The following is a 13,499-nucleotide window of genomic DNA, read 5'->3' on the forward strand; positions in this document are numbered from 1 at the left end:
AACTCTGCATTCAAATACCACAAAAGTCTTAAAACAGAGGCTGGACAGACATCTGACTGGGATGATTTAGCGAATCCTGCTTTGAGCAGGGGGTTGGACCAGATGGCCCAGGAGGTCCCTTCCAAATCTACGATTCTATGATTCTATGATTCTATGAAATGGTTCGAAAATTTGGTCAGGGCTATTTCTGAAATGTTGTTGTCACATTCTTTATAGTCTAACAGACTATGCAAAATACCTAAATCTTAAAATACCTCAATTTGGATTTTTTCAAACTTTGAGCGACGAGCGCGGCACGGGTTAACGTCGTTTGATCGAGCTCAAATTTTGGCTCTCTCAAATCTGGAAAGGGGAATCGTTTTGTGGGGTCCAGACGAACAAGATTCTGACATTTTTTCCCCCCCATATGAGATCCGGTCACCCTAGTGCACACGTACCAGAACTCTCACGGAAAATACCGCGAGAATTCCGGAATTCCATTCCGCGGGAAAATCGCATTTTAAATTCCCGCGATTTTCCCGCGGAAAAACTTGCATTTTGCAAGCGTATTTAGCTTGCAAAATGCTAGCGTTTTCCAAGCGATCTGTAGCATCGCTTGGAGAACTGATTGACAGGTTGGTCACACTCGTCAAACATAGTGTTTGACAATTGTGACCAACTTTTTACTGCTGAGGCCGCCTATGTAGCATCAGTAGTAAAAGATAAAATGCAAAAAAAAATAAAAAATGGTGTTATTCTTACCTTCCGACGTCCTGCGCAGCCGTTCCCAGTAATCCTTTGCGAAAATGCCCGCGATGACGTCAGTTCTCGCGGGATCGCGATGTCTCGCGGTAATTCGCGATGACGTCACGCGAATGACCGCGAGACTTCGTGATCCCGCGAGAACGGACGCCATCGCGGGCATTTTCGCAAAGGATTACTGGGAACGAGAGCGTGGAGAGAGGCAGGAAGGCTGCGCGGGACGCCGGAAGGTGAGAATAACAATATTTTTTATTTTAAATTCTATTTTTTACAGGGATATGGTACCCAAAGCCCGGAGGACAGTCTCCTCTCCTCCGGACCGTGGGTACCATCTGCAAATGTTCTGCTTACTTTCCGCATGGTGTGCACAGCCACATGCGGGAAGTAAGCAGAACAATGCATTCCTATGGGTGCGGGATCGCCGCGATTCCGCAAAATTAATGAGCATGCTGCGGTTTTTACCGTGAAGCGATTCCGCCGTGGTAAAAACCTCAGCATTAGCACAGCATTGTGGAATCCCATAGAAATGCATGGGATGCTTATTTTTCGCGTTTTCGCGGCAAAATCGCGCGGTTAAAACCGCCGCGGAAACGCAAAAAAAACACCACGTGTGAACTCAGCCTAAGGGCTCAATTTGGTAGTCAGTGGCTTTCCTGCCTGCTGTTGTCACAGTGCCTGCACATGTCTTTAATGAGTAGGGGGTGCTTGGCCCTTTGATATTGAATAGGTCAAAGAATGTTGATCTAGCCAAGGATCGATTACTTTGATCATCCAAGATAGCATACAGTCTTACAGCTTTGTCTCTATGGCCCTTTGCGTACACTCTGACAAGGCATATCTTTGATCAGGACCTACTGTCTATTGTCCCTTTACAGACTTCAGTACATTGTGAAGTGATCTCTCGCGTAGCTACATCAGTGCTCCTTTCCTCCCCGCCATGCTCACTGTCAGCTGGCGTGTTTTGTGCACTCCATGGAGCTGGGCCAGGGTGTAGAGCAGCGTTATGATCTGTGGTGCCACACTCTGTGCATTTTACACTGACCTTACAATCCTTGGCGAAATGAGGTGTGGATGAGCAGCACATGTAGCAGATACCATAGAATCATAGAATCATAGAATCGTAGAGTTGGAAGGGACCTCCTGGGCCATCTGGTCCAACCCCTTGCTCAAAGCAGGATTCGCTAAATCATCCCAGTCAGATGTCTGTCCAGCCTCTGTTTGAAGACTTCCATTGAAGGAGAACTCACCACTTCTCGTGGCAGCATGTTCCACTCATTGATCACTCTAACTGTCAAAAAGTTTTTTCTAATATCTAATCTGTGTCTCCTCCCATTCAGTTTCATCCCATTGCTTCTAGTCTTTCCTTGTGCAAATGAGAATAAAGTTGATCCTTCTACAATGTGACAGCCCTTTAGATATTTGTAGACAGCTATTAAGTCTCCTCTCAGTTTTCTCTTTTGCAAACTAAACAATCCCAAATCCTGCAACCTTTCCTCATAAGACAGGGTTTGCAGTCCGGTCACCATTCTGGTTGCTCTTTTCTGAACTTGCTCCAGTTTGTTGATGTCTTTTTTAAAATGTGGTGCCCAAAACTGGACACAATATTCCAGATGAGGTCTGACCAAAGAGGAGTAGAGGGAAATAATGACTTCATGTGATCTAGACTGTATGCTTCAGTTAATACATACTAGAATTGCATTTGCCTTTTTTGCTGCTGCATCACACTGTTGACTCATATTCAGTCTGTGATCTATTAGTATACCCAAGTCTTTTTCACATGTGCTGTTGCTTAGGTCTATGCCTCCCATTCTGTATATGCTTTTTTCATTTTTATTGCCCAGATGTAGTACTTTGCTTTTCTCCCTGTTAAAAACCATTCTGTTAGTTGCTGCCCACTTCTCCAGTTTATTTAAATCTTTTTGAATCCTCTCTCTCTCTTCTCTAGTATTAGCTATCCCTCCTAGCTTTGTGTCATCAGCAAATTTAATCAGTTTACCCTCAATTCCTTCATCTAAATCGTTGATAAAGATGTTGAACAATACAGGGCCCAGGACAGAGCCCTGTGGTACCCCACTTGAGACATTCTTCCAACTGGATGCGCAGCCATTTACGACCACTCTTTGGGTCCGATCACTAAGCCAGTTATGAATCCACCTAACAGTTGCCTTGTCCATTCCATACTTAGTCATTTTTTCAATAAGGATTGTATGAGATACTTTGTCAAATGCTTTGCTGAAATCAAGATATACTATATCTACAGCATTTCCTTGATCCACCCAATCAGTGATTCCGTCATAGAAGGAAATTAAGTTAGTCTGACATGACTTATTATTTACAAACACATGCTGACTCTGTTTAATCACTTCATTCTTATCCAGGTACTGACATACATGTTGTTTAATAATTTGTTCAAAGATCTTTCCTGGTATAGAAGTCAGACTCACCGGCCTATAGTTGCCTGGGTCCACCTTCTTCCCCTTTTTGAAGATAGGAACAACATTTGCTCTTCTCCAGTCTTCTGGGACTTCTCCTGTTCTCCAAGAATTTCCAAAGATTATGGAGAGGGGTTCAAAAATTTCTTCTGCTATCTCCTTCAGTACTCTGGGGTGTAATTCATCTGGACCTGCAGACTTGAATTCATTTAGGTTAGCTAAGTGTTTCCTTACTATCTTTCTGGTTATAGTTATCCTGGATTCTTATATTTCCTTAATAGGACAGTGAAGAACAGTTGATGTTACATTTCATTTCTGAGAGAAAACAGATGCAAAATAGGAATTTAAAAGTTCGGCCTTCTCAACATCCTGTCTTACCATTTCATCATTTTCATCCTGTAAAAATCCTATAGCATCTTTGACTTTTCTTTTACTTTTGACATATCCCCAAAATCCTTTATTATTGCTTTTGACATCTCTTGCAAGCCTCAATTCATTGTCAGCTTTAGATAATCTGATTTGTGCCCTGCAGGTTCTGCAGACAGCATTATATTCTTCTTTCAGGAAGCTTCTTATGTTCTTCCTATATTCTTCTTTCAGGAAGCTTCTGCAGTATGGCATAGATTTTCCCCTGAAGACTCTGCATTTCAGGAGAGGATGAGGCTTCTGATGGAGCGGGCACTGCTTGTCAGGGTCCTGTACCTTTGTCTCTGATTGAGAGCGACCAGCAGACCTGTAATTGAAACTTGGAGTAGAAACATAAGTCTTGTGCACTGCCACAGATGTTCTGCATGGGTTTGCAGCTGGTGACGGTGTGGCATATGACATTGCAATATCAAAGCTGGGATCATTTCTGATTGTCGCTTGTTTGTGTATAAAGTCTACAAAAATGGAGAAGGGAGGGAATGGAACACTGTGTTTGTATTTGTACGTGGAACCATGTGTGAGCCACCTCTCTTGTAGGGCAACTTTTGGACTGTAGGGTTAACACCTTTGGCTGCATCAAGGAATGCAAGTCCTTGTAGGTCTCTTTCACATTTGGCAACTAGGACTTCCTTTAGCAGGTCCCTAGTTCTCGAAGTTTCTGGAGACCTTTGTTAGATATTTTAGGAAAGTCATTGATTCTTTTGAACAAGGCTCTCTATATTACCTCTGCTGAGCCGTAACACTCATCTAGCCTCTTCCAGATCCCTTTAGGGCCAATTTGAGGGTGGTTTATATTAATGTCTCTGATCCTTACTGCGTGTTTGACTGACTCTTCTCCCAGGTATTTGATTAAAAGGTCTATCTCTTCCCTGTTTTGTAGTCCCAAGTCTCTAGTGACATTTTGGATGGAAGCTTTCCAAGCTCTGTAACCTTCAGCGTGGTCAGTGAATTTCATGAGTCCCTTGGCAACCAGATCACGTCATGTGAAGAACTTAGCAAATTCTGTTGTGAACCAGTTGTCAGCATAGTACACTGGTGATGGGTCACCCTGATAGTGATGTGAGGTGCATTCATACCTGTTAGTATCCCCAGGGTGGTGCCAGCCGGTGTCATATTGCTTCGGTCTGAGGTGCGGTGTTCTGCCCTCTTAATTGGGCAAAGAATGTTTTATTATTGCTGGGTTAATTATAGCACCATCTAGTGGTGGCCGAATTTATAGCAGTGTCTTCAATAGCATTATAAAGCCTGTGACTTTAACAGAAGCAATGCACTATGGGATTAAAGCAGTGCTTTGTGGGAAGGAAGCAATGTATTCTGGGATGAAGAAGGGCCATTTTGCTTCTGTGGATCTCATAGGATGCACATGTTATTTTGTCCTCCTGTGTAACCTTTGTTTTTCCTGCAACTTCTCTACTTGAGTCACTACCCGGCTAAAGCATAACTGGTAAGCTTAATCTTTCTTGCAATGCAGTGATTCAGAGAGGTGTTATTTACTGTCTAGCAGCCAAGAGATGTCATTAACCCTTTAGTTGCCAGTTCTCAGTAAATGTAATCATAAAGTAATGTATTCCTGTTATGAATGAGTCACCGTAGGAGGCAAAAGCAGAAATACAAGCTAAGTCCAGAAAACCAGAGAAGTTGGCAACTATCAGATTGCAGACCCCTGGACCTATCAACACAACTAGCAGTAGCCGTGGGGGGTTCCTACGATGCCCTAGACCCCTCGATCACGGCCGGAGAATTAAATAGGCCTAAAGAAAGAAAGGGGAAATCTAAACTGCCCCAGAGCAGACCCCAAAGCAATAGGCAGCCCCCAACATATAATGACGGTGAAGCAAGATGAAAACACTAACACAGACAGAAAGCTAGACTCAGCAAAGACCGGGTCCAAAACGACCTAGATAGGAAAGGACAGGAAGGCTGCTGTCTGCAATCTGCCAAAACCCTATCAAAGACATAAGCCAACAAGCTGATATGAAAAAGGCCCTGAAGCAGCTAGGCTTCAAAAACTAAATCAGCACTCAGGTATTTTCTGAAGACAGAGCTAAACGAATTCAGCACACCCTAGCAGGGAATGGCAGAAATCCAGAAAAACAAAGCAAAACAAAGTCAAGCACCAATGCAAAAGGCCGAGCAGCAAACTTAGCTTTAGAGGAGCAGGAATTCAGACTGGTCTCCAAGGATCCCACAGAGAAATCACCCGCAGGGCAGAAGGGCGTCGGCAGCCTTATATCCAGTCAGTAACTCCACTCAGCCAGTCATCATCATCAGCCTCAGGTGTTTGATAATCAGGCTCACTACCTTTCTTTACCAGAAGAGGGAGTTCCTCGGGCCTCAGTAATGAAGGGGAAAATGAACTCACAACAGTACCTCCCCCTTGAGGAGGGGTCACCGAACCCTCAACTACGCCACCAGGGCGATCAGGGTGAGCCCGATGAAAGGCACGCACCAATCTTTTGGCATGAATATCAGAGGCAGAGACCCAGGAATTATCCTCCTGACCATAACCCTTCCACTTAACCAAATACTGGAGTCTCCGTCTAGCCAGACGGGAATCCAGTACTTTCTCTACCTCATATTCCATGTTACCTTCAACCAATACAGGGTCTGGAGGTGCCACCCCCGGAACAACAGGTTCAACAAACCTCTTCTACAAAGATTTATGGAACACATTATGGATTTTAAATGTGACAGGAAGAGCCAAACGAAAAGAGACCGGATTAATAATCTCCACAATCTTGTAAGGCCCAATAAATCTAGGCTTAAACTTAGGAGAAGCCACCTTCATAGCAATATTTTTTGATGATAACCACACCATATCACCAACCTTAAACTGGGGACCAATGGTCCTATGTCGGTTGGTAAACAGCTGGGCCTTTTCCTGGGAGAGAGATAACTTATCCACCACTTGGTCCCAGATCTGGTGCATTCTCTCCACCACAGTGTCAACACCTGGGCAGGCAGAGGGCTCCACCTGCCCTGAAGAAAATCGAGGATGAAACCCAAAGTTACAAAAAAAAGGTGACATCAAAGTGGCAGAACTAGCTCTATTATTTAAAGCAAATTCGGCCAAGGGCAAAAATGAAACCCAATCATCCTGATTAGCAGAAATAAAACATCTCAAATATGACTCCAAGGTCTGGTTTGTTCTCTCTATCTGCCCATTGGTCTGAGGGTGAAAAGCAGAGGAGAAGGACAACTGAATTCCCAGCCTGGAACAGAAAGTTCTCCAAAATCTAGACACAAACTGGACTCCTCTGTCAGATACAATGTTCTCAGGAATCCCGTGCAAACGAACCACCTGTTGTAAAAACTGGGGCACCAACTCAGAGGAAGACGGCAAGTTAGGGAGTGGTACAAGATGAACCATCTTAGAGAACCTATCACAAATCACCCAAATAACAGTCATCCTTTGAGAGACAGGCATATCAGAGATGAAATCCATTGAAATATGGGTCCATGGCCTCTTGGGGACAGGCAAAGGCATCAACAACCCACTAGAGCGAGAATACGATTTAGACCGGGAGCACGTCCCACAGACTGCACAAAATTCCTGACATCACGAGACAAGGAGGGCCACCAAAAAAACCGACTCACCAGATCTCTAGTACCAAAAATACCTGGATGACCAGCCAAATTAGAGCAATGAACTTCAGACATCACTCTCTTCTTCCACTGGTCAGGAACATACAACTTTCCACTGGGACAACGCTCAGGTTTGTCCTCCTGGAACTCTTCCAGAGCACGTCTCAAATCGGGCGAGATGGCAGAAAGAACTACCCCTTCGCCTAAGATGGTAGCAGGCTTGGTCACCACAGGAGAATCAGCAAAGAAGCTCCTAGAGAGGGCGTCTGCCTTGACATTCTTCGTTCCAGGAAGAAAAGAAACCACAAAATCAAAACGTGTAAAAAACAAGGCCCACCTAGCCTGTCTAGGGTTCAAGCGCTTAGCCGACTCTAGGTAAATCAAATTCTTGTGGTCATTGAGGACCACGACTTGATGCTTAGCTCCCTCCAACCAATGTCTCCACTCCTCAAATGCCCATTTCATGGCCAACAGTTCCCTATTCCCCACATCATAGTTACGTTCAGATGGAGAGAACTTTCGGGAAAAGAAAGCACAGGGATTCATTTTAGATGTTACAGGATCCTTTTGGGACAAAACAGCTCCTGCACCAATCTCAGAAGCATCCACCTCTACCTGGAATGGAAGTGAGACATCAGGTTGCCGCAAAACTGGGGCGGAGGTGAATCTTCGCTTCAGCTCCTGAAAGGAAGAAACAGCCTCCGGAGACCAATTTAACACATCAGCACCCTTCTTAGTCAAATCAGTCAATGGCTTGGCAATACTAGAAAATTTTGCTATAAATTTCCGATAAAAATTAGCAAAACCCAAAAACTTCTGGAGGGCCTTCAAAGAAGTGGGCTGAACCCAATCGTAAATGGCCTGTACCTTGGCCGGGTCCATTTCAATAGTTGACGGGGACAAAATAAATCCCAAAAAAGAAATCCTCTGTACTCCAAAAAGGCATTTAGATCCTTTGACATACAGTGAATTCTCCCTCAAGATCCGGAACACAGTCCGAATATGTTCCACATGAGAATCCCAATCCTTGGAGAAGATCAAAATATCATCCAGATAGATAATCAAAAATTTATCGACAAAATCTCAGAAAATATCGTTCATGAAGCACTGGAAGACAGAAGGGGCATTAGTGAGCCCAAAAGGCATCACCAGGTACTCAAAATGTCCCTCCGGAGTATTAAACGCCGTCTTCCATTCATCCCCATGCTTAATGCGAATAAGATTATACGCCCCCCTGAGGTCAAGCTTGGTAAACCAGCAAGCACCTTTAACTCTGGAGAATAGATCAGAAATCAGGGGTAACAGATACTGATATTTAACAGTAATTTTGTTGAGGGCACGATAATCAATACAAGGTCTTAATGATCCATCCTTTTTGGCTACAAAAAAAAACCGGCACCTAAGGGTGACGAGGATGGTCTAATATGACCCTTCTCCAACGCCTCCTTAATATAGGATCGCATAGCCTCGTGCTCGGGTACAGATAAATTTAAGAGCCGACCCTTGGGAAATTTACACCCCGGGCTCAGTTCAATTGCACAGTCATAACTCCTATGAGGAGGCAGAGACACAGACTCATTCTCACTAAATACATCATAAAAGTCCGCCAAATAATCAGGAACATCATGCGACTGAGGAGAGGTGGAAAACACCGGAGCCTCACTAAAGGCACACCGACAACCCCAACTCACCACAGACACAGATTTCCAATCCAAAACTGGATTATGAATCTGTAACCAGGGAAACCCCAGAACAATAGTATCATGCAGATTATGCAACACCAAAAATCTGCAATTTTCCTGATGGTCTGGGGCGACCCGCATTACCACCTGGGTCCAAAACTGGGGTTTATTTTTAGCCAAAGGAGTAGCATCAATCCCCCTCAAAGGGATAGGCGTCTGCAGAGGTGTCATCGGAAATCCACAACGTTTAGCAAAATCCAAGTCCATTAGGTTTAGGGCTGCTCCCGAATCCACAAAAGCCTTGGCGGAAAATGTGGACAGGGAGCAGATCAGAGTAATAGCCAGAAGAAACTTAGGTTGAACACCCCCAACAGAAAACGTGTGTGCAAAGCGTTTCTCTAGTTTAGGACAGACAGAAATAATATGCGAGGCATCTCCACAGAAAAAACACAACTTATTACGCCTTCTGAACTCCTGACGCTGCTCTCTGGAAAAAACTCTATCACATTGCATAGGTTCAGACATTTGTTCAACAGGTGGCAACACCTCTCGTGCAGTTTTGCGTTCGCGCAAACGCCGATCAACCTGAATGGCTAATGACATAGAATCGTCAAGACCAGAGGGAACAGGAAATCCCACCATAGTATCTTTTATGGCTTCTGACAACCCCTTCCGAAAGAGAGCAGCCAAGGCATTATCATTTCAGGTAGTAAGTACTGCCCACTTTCGGAATTTTTGACAGTACAATTCTGCAGAATCACGACCCTGGTTCAATGCCAGCAGGGTCTTTTCAGCCTGATCAATGGCATTAGGTTCGTCATACAACAACCCCAAGGCCTGAAAAAATGCGTTCACATTAGTCAGAATAGGATCATCTGGTTTCAAAGAAAACGCCCAATCCTGGGGATCGCCACGCAGCAAGGAGATGACAATTATAACCTGCTGCGCGGAGCTCCCTGACGAGTTAGGCTTCAAGGCAAAAAATAATTTACAATTATTTTTGAAATTCAAAAATTTAGACCGATCCCCAAAAAATACATCAGGTGTAGGAATCTTTGGTTCAGCAGCATGTGAATGAGCAAGGTAGGCGGAAATTCCCCGCACTTCCGCAGCGAGCTGCTCCACACGATCAGACAATTGCTTTATCTCCATTGAGAGAAAAAAAATTCCCCCTACGGCCTCAGAGATATAGAGGAAAAAATATACACACTTTCTTTTTTTTTTTTACAATTCTTTCCTGCTATTGAGTACCCTAGGATCTGCGGTATGGCGGGTGATTCTGTTATGAATAAGTCACCGTAGGAGGCAAAAGCAGAAATACAAGCTAAGTCCAGAAAACCAGAGAAGTTGGCAACTATCAGATTGCAGACCCCTGGACCTATCAACACAACTAGCAGTAGCCGTGGGGGGTTCCTACGATGCCCTAGACTCCTCGATCACGGCCGGAGAATTAAATAGGCCTAAAGAAAGAAAGGGGAAATCTAAACTGCCCCAGAGCAGACCCCAAAGCAATAGGCAGCCCCCAACATATAATGACGGTGAAGCAAGATGAAAACACTAACACAGACAGAAAGATAGACTGAGCAAAGACGGGGCCCAAAACTACCTAGATAGGAAAGGACAGGAAGGCTGCTGTCTGCAATCTGCCAAAACCCTATCAAAGACATAAGCCAACAAGCTGATATGAAAAAGGCCCTGAAGCAGCTAGGCTTCAAAAACTAAATCAGCACTCAGGTATTTTCAGAAGACAGAGCTAAAGGAATTCAGCACACCCTAGCAGGGAATGGCAGAAATCCAGAAAAACAAAGCAAAACAAAGTCAAGCACCAATGCAAAAGGCCGAGCAGCAAACTTAGCTTTAGAGGAGCAGGAATTCAGACTGGTCTCCAAGGATCCCACAGAGAAATCACCCGCAGGGCAGAAGGGCGTCGGCAGCCTTATATCCAGTCAGTAACTCCACTCAGCCAGTCATCATCATCAGCCTCAGGTGTTTGATAATCAGGCTCACTACCTTTCTTTACCAGAAGAGGGAGTTCCTCGGGCCTCAGTAATGAAGGGGAAAATGAACTCACAACATATTCCTATGTAATGTTTGCATCTCAATGTACACTTCTGTGATTTTGTTAGCTGTGATCATTTGCTGAATACTTATGCATGTTATTTGTATTCCTTGTAGTTTTACCGCGCATGTTCTATACTTTTCACAAATAAACAAGTTAGACTACAGAGAACAGTCTGCTTATTTTGGAAGACAGAGCTGTGGTTTATACTGTATGCTGGATTGCACATCGTGTCAGCGTGCCTGAAGGCAGAATATGCCGTGTGTCAGCAAGATGATTCACTTTGGTTACCTGGTGAGGAGCAAGATAGTCATTAGCAGAGTTGTTTTGTTCCACGCTTTCTTGGAGCTGAGCCTCATGATGACTCTCACCCGCTTCACTGGATGTGTCTTTTTCCTGGTTATAGTTTGGATCAGGAAGTTCATTAACATACTGAGATGTGCGATGTGGCGAATCTTGCAGTGGCAACTTCAGACTTGACGTACTGCTTCGGCTATGCAGCTCAGGGTTTTGCGCAGATTCTAGCGATTCTGCTTCAGCTAGGGCTGTGGCAGCTTCTCTTTTTGCTGCTAGGCTCTCTAAGGCGGCATCCATGCGTGCCTTCTCTAACTGCGCCTTTCTCTCTTGATCACCTAGGAATGCTTTCTGTAATTTAAGTTGCATCTCTTCTTCAGCATAGCTTGCTTGTATTTTGGCGGCCTCAGCATTTGCGCGGGCAATGGCGACCGCGCTGCTGATGGATATAGCCTTTGAGGAGACGGATGTAACAGATTTTGTTCTGTGTGATTTGTGGGACATGGTGTTTTGGAGGAATACTTGGCTGTGCAGAGATTGCTGTAGCTGTATTATGTCTCTATGCAGCCGGTGACTTCAATCTCACTAGGTGGGTGAGTGCAGTTTCACTAGTTTCTGCAAGCTGGATGAAGGGTTGTCTTTTCCCTGAATTCCACTAGCTGGATGCCCACTGTTTTACTGGTCTCTGCAGGATGGAAGACTCTTCTTTCTCTGAGTTCCCACTAGCTGGATAGCCGCTGTTTCACTGGGTCCTGCAAGATGAAAGACTGTCTCTTCCCTGAATTCTCACTAGCTGGATGGCCACTGTTTCATTGGTCTGAACTCACTAAATGAAACAGAATTCATGTAGCTTATACAGGCAGCTGAGGCCTGTTTCATACTTCCGGCGGCGGCGGTCAGCTGAAATCCGCCAAAGGGTAACAGCAACTGATCCGTCAGCGTTCAGTGATGGACGGACTTGAGTGGACCACGTTGGAGTAAGGATCCGTGGGAGAACGCAAGCGGAGTGATTTAAAGCGCCAGCAGCATGTTGTGGCCAAGATCGCGCGGCGGGCGCGAATTTGGAGCGAGATTGCGTGGCGGGCGCGACTTTGGAGAGAGATAGCGGGGCGGGCGCGACTTTGGAGCGAGATCGCGCGGCGGGCGTGATGAGAGAGGGAGAGAGAGACTGACTCCCGGGGATAAGATTCCAGGCATGCGCAGTTCAAAATAGCGGACCATCAAAGAGAAAAAACGTTGCAGGGTCCGTCTCATCTGCCCTGGAGCCACTAAAATCTTGGCGGATCCGTAAAAAAACGGGTGGGACGGACGACCGTCAATCAAGATCCGCCAATAGTGTAAGTCTTTGGGGGAAAAAACGGATCCGCCCCTTTTTTGGCGGATCCAATTTTTTAAAAAATTGGCTGATTTTGACTGACGGCAAAAAATGGAAGTGTGAAACAGGCCTAAACCACTATACCAGGGTCCAATAAGGAGACTGTAGGTTGAATCTGTGCTTTATAGAACGTGATGGTATATTGGCGCAGTGAAACTACAATACAAACATATATACACTCAGTAAGTACGAGGTACATAGGAATACATATACATAATAATTAGCATCTACACTACTAGCTGAGCAGGGGAGAACTGACTAAGCAGGGTAGTATGAGGCAGGAATTGGATACAGGAAACATAAGTACACACCAGCGATGCTGTCACAAGGGGAGAAGAGAAATTAGATGCTTCCTGAATGCAGGCAGAAGAAAAATGGTGGACTGGAGGGATAAATGGGGGCTGAACTAACCATAGTCCTTTGCAAAAGGCTACCAGGGTGCATTGCAACCTTACCAGAACGCACTGCTAACCAAGGGAAATAGAAAGTGAAAGTAAACACACAATAACACTGCCGTTATGACTCTGGTCACTAGATGGAGCCAGAAAACCCTGAAAACATTAACAAGCAGAGTCAACAGCATTTTTGGTGCCAAAGATATTTCATCGAATTTAGGGTATTTTTGGGGTGCTGATTCTGAATATGTCATCAGTTTTGCCAGATTGGCTCAAGTTTTTGAGATTTTTGGTATCTTATTTATAGCACTTGTTGGTAAATGCGACGCATCATCTCATTAATTTCTTTGGATTAGTACTTGAACTGAGCAGTTCTCAATATAGTTTTGTGTTAATTAGTGTTCTAAAAGTTTGTTCATAGCTTGATTTTTGCACTAACTTTATGTTGTTGTCTGTTTTCCAGTGAAAAGCATGAACTCATCAAGAAGAAGTTGTCTTAACGATCCAGAC

The sequence above is a fragment of the Dendrobates tinctorius genome, unplaced genomic scaffold (genome assembly GCF_039654945.1).
Source record: "Dendrobates tinctorius isolate UK_male_01 unplaced genomic scaffold, ASM3965494v1 ptg000147l, whole genome shotgun sequence".
Taxonomy (NCBI): Eukaryota; Metazoa; Chordata; class Amphibia; order Anura; family Dendrobatidae; genus Dendrobates; species Dendrobates tinctorius.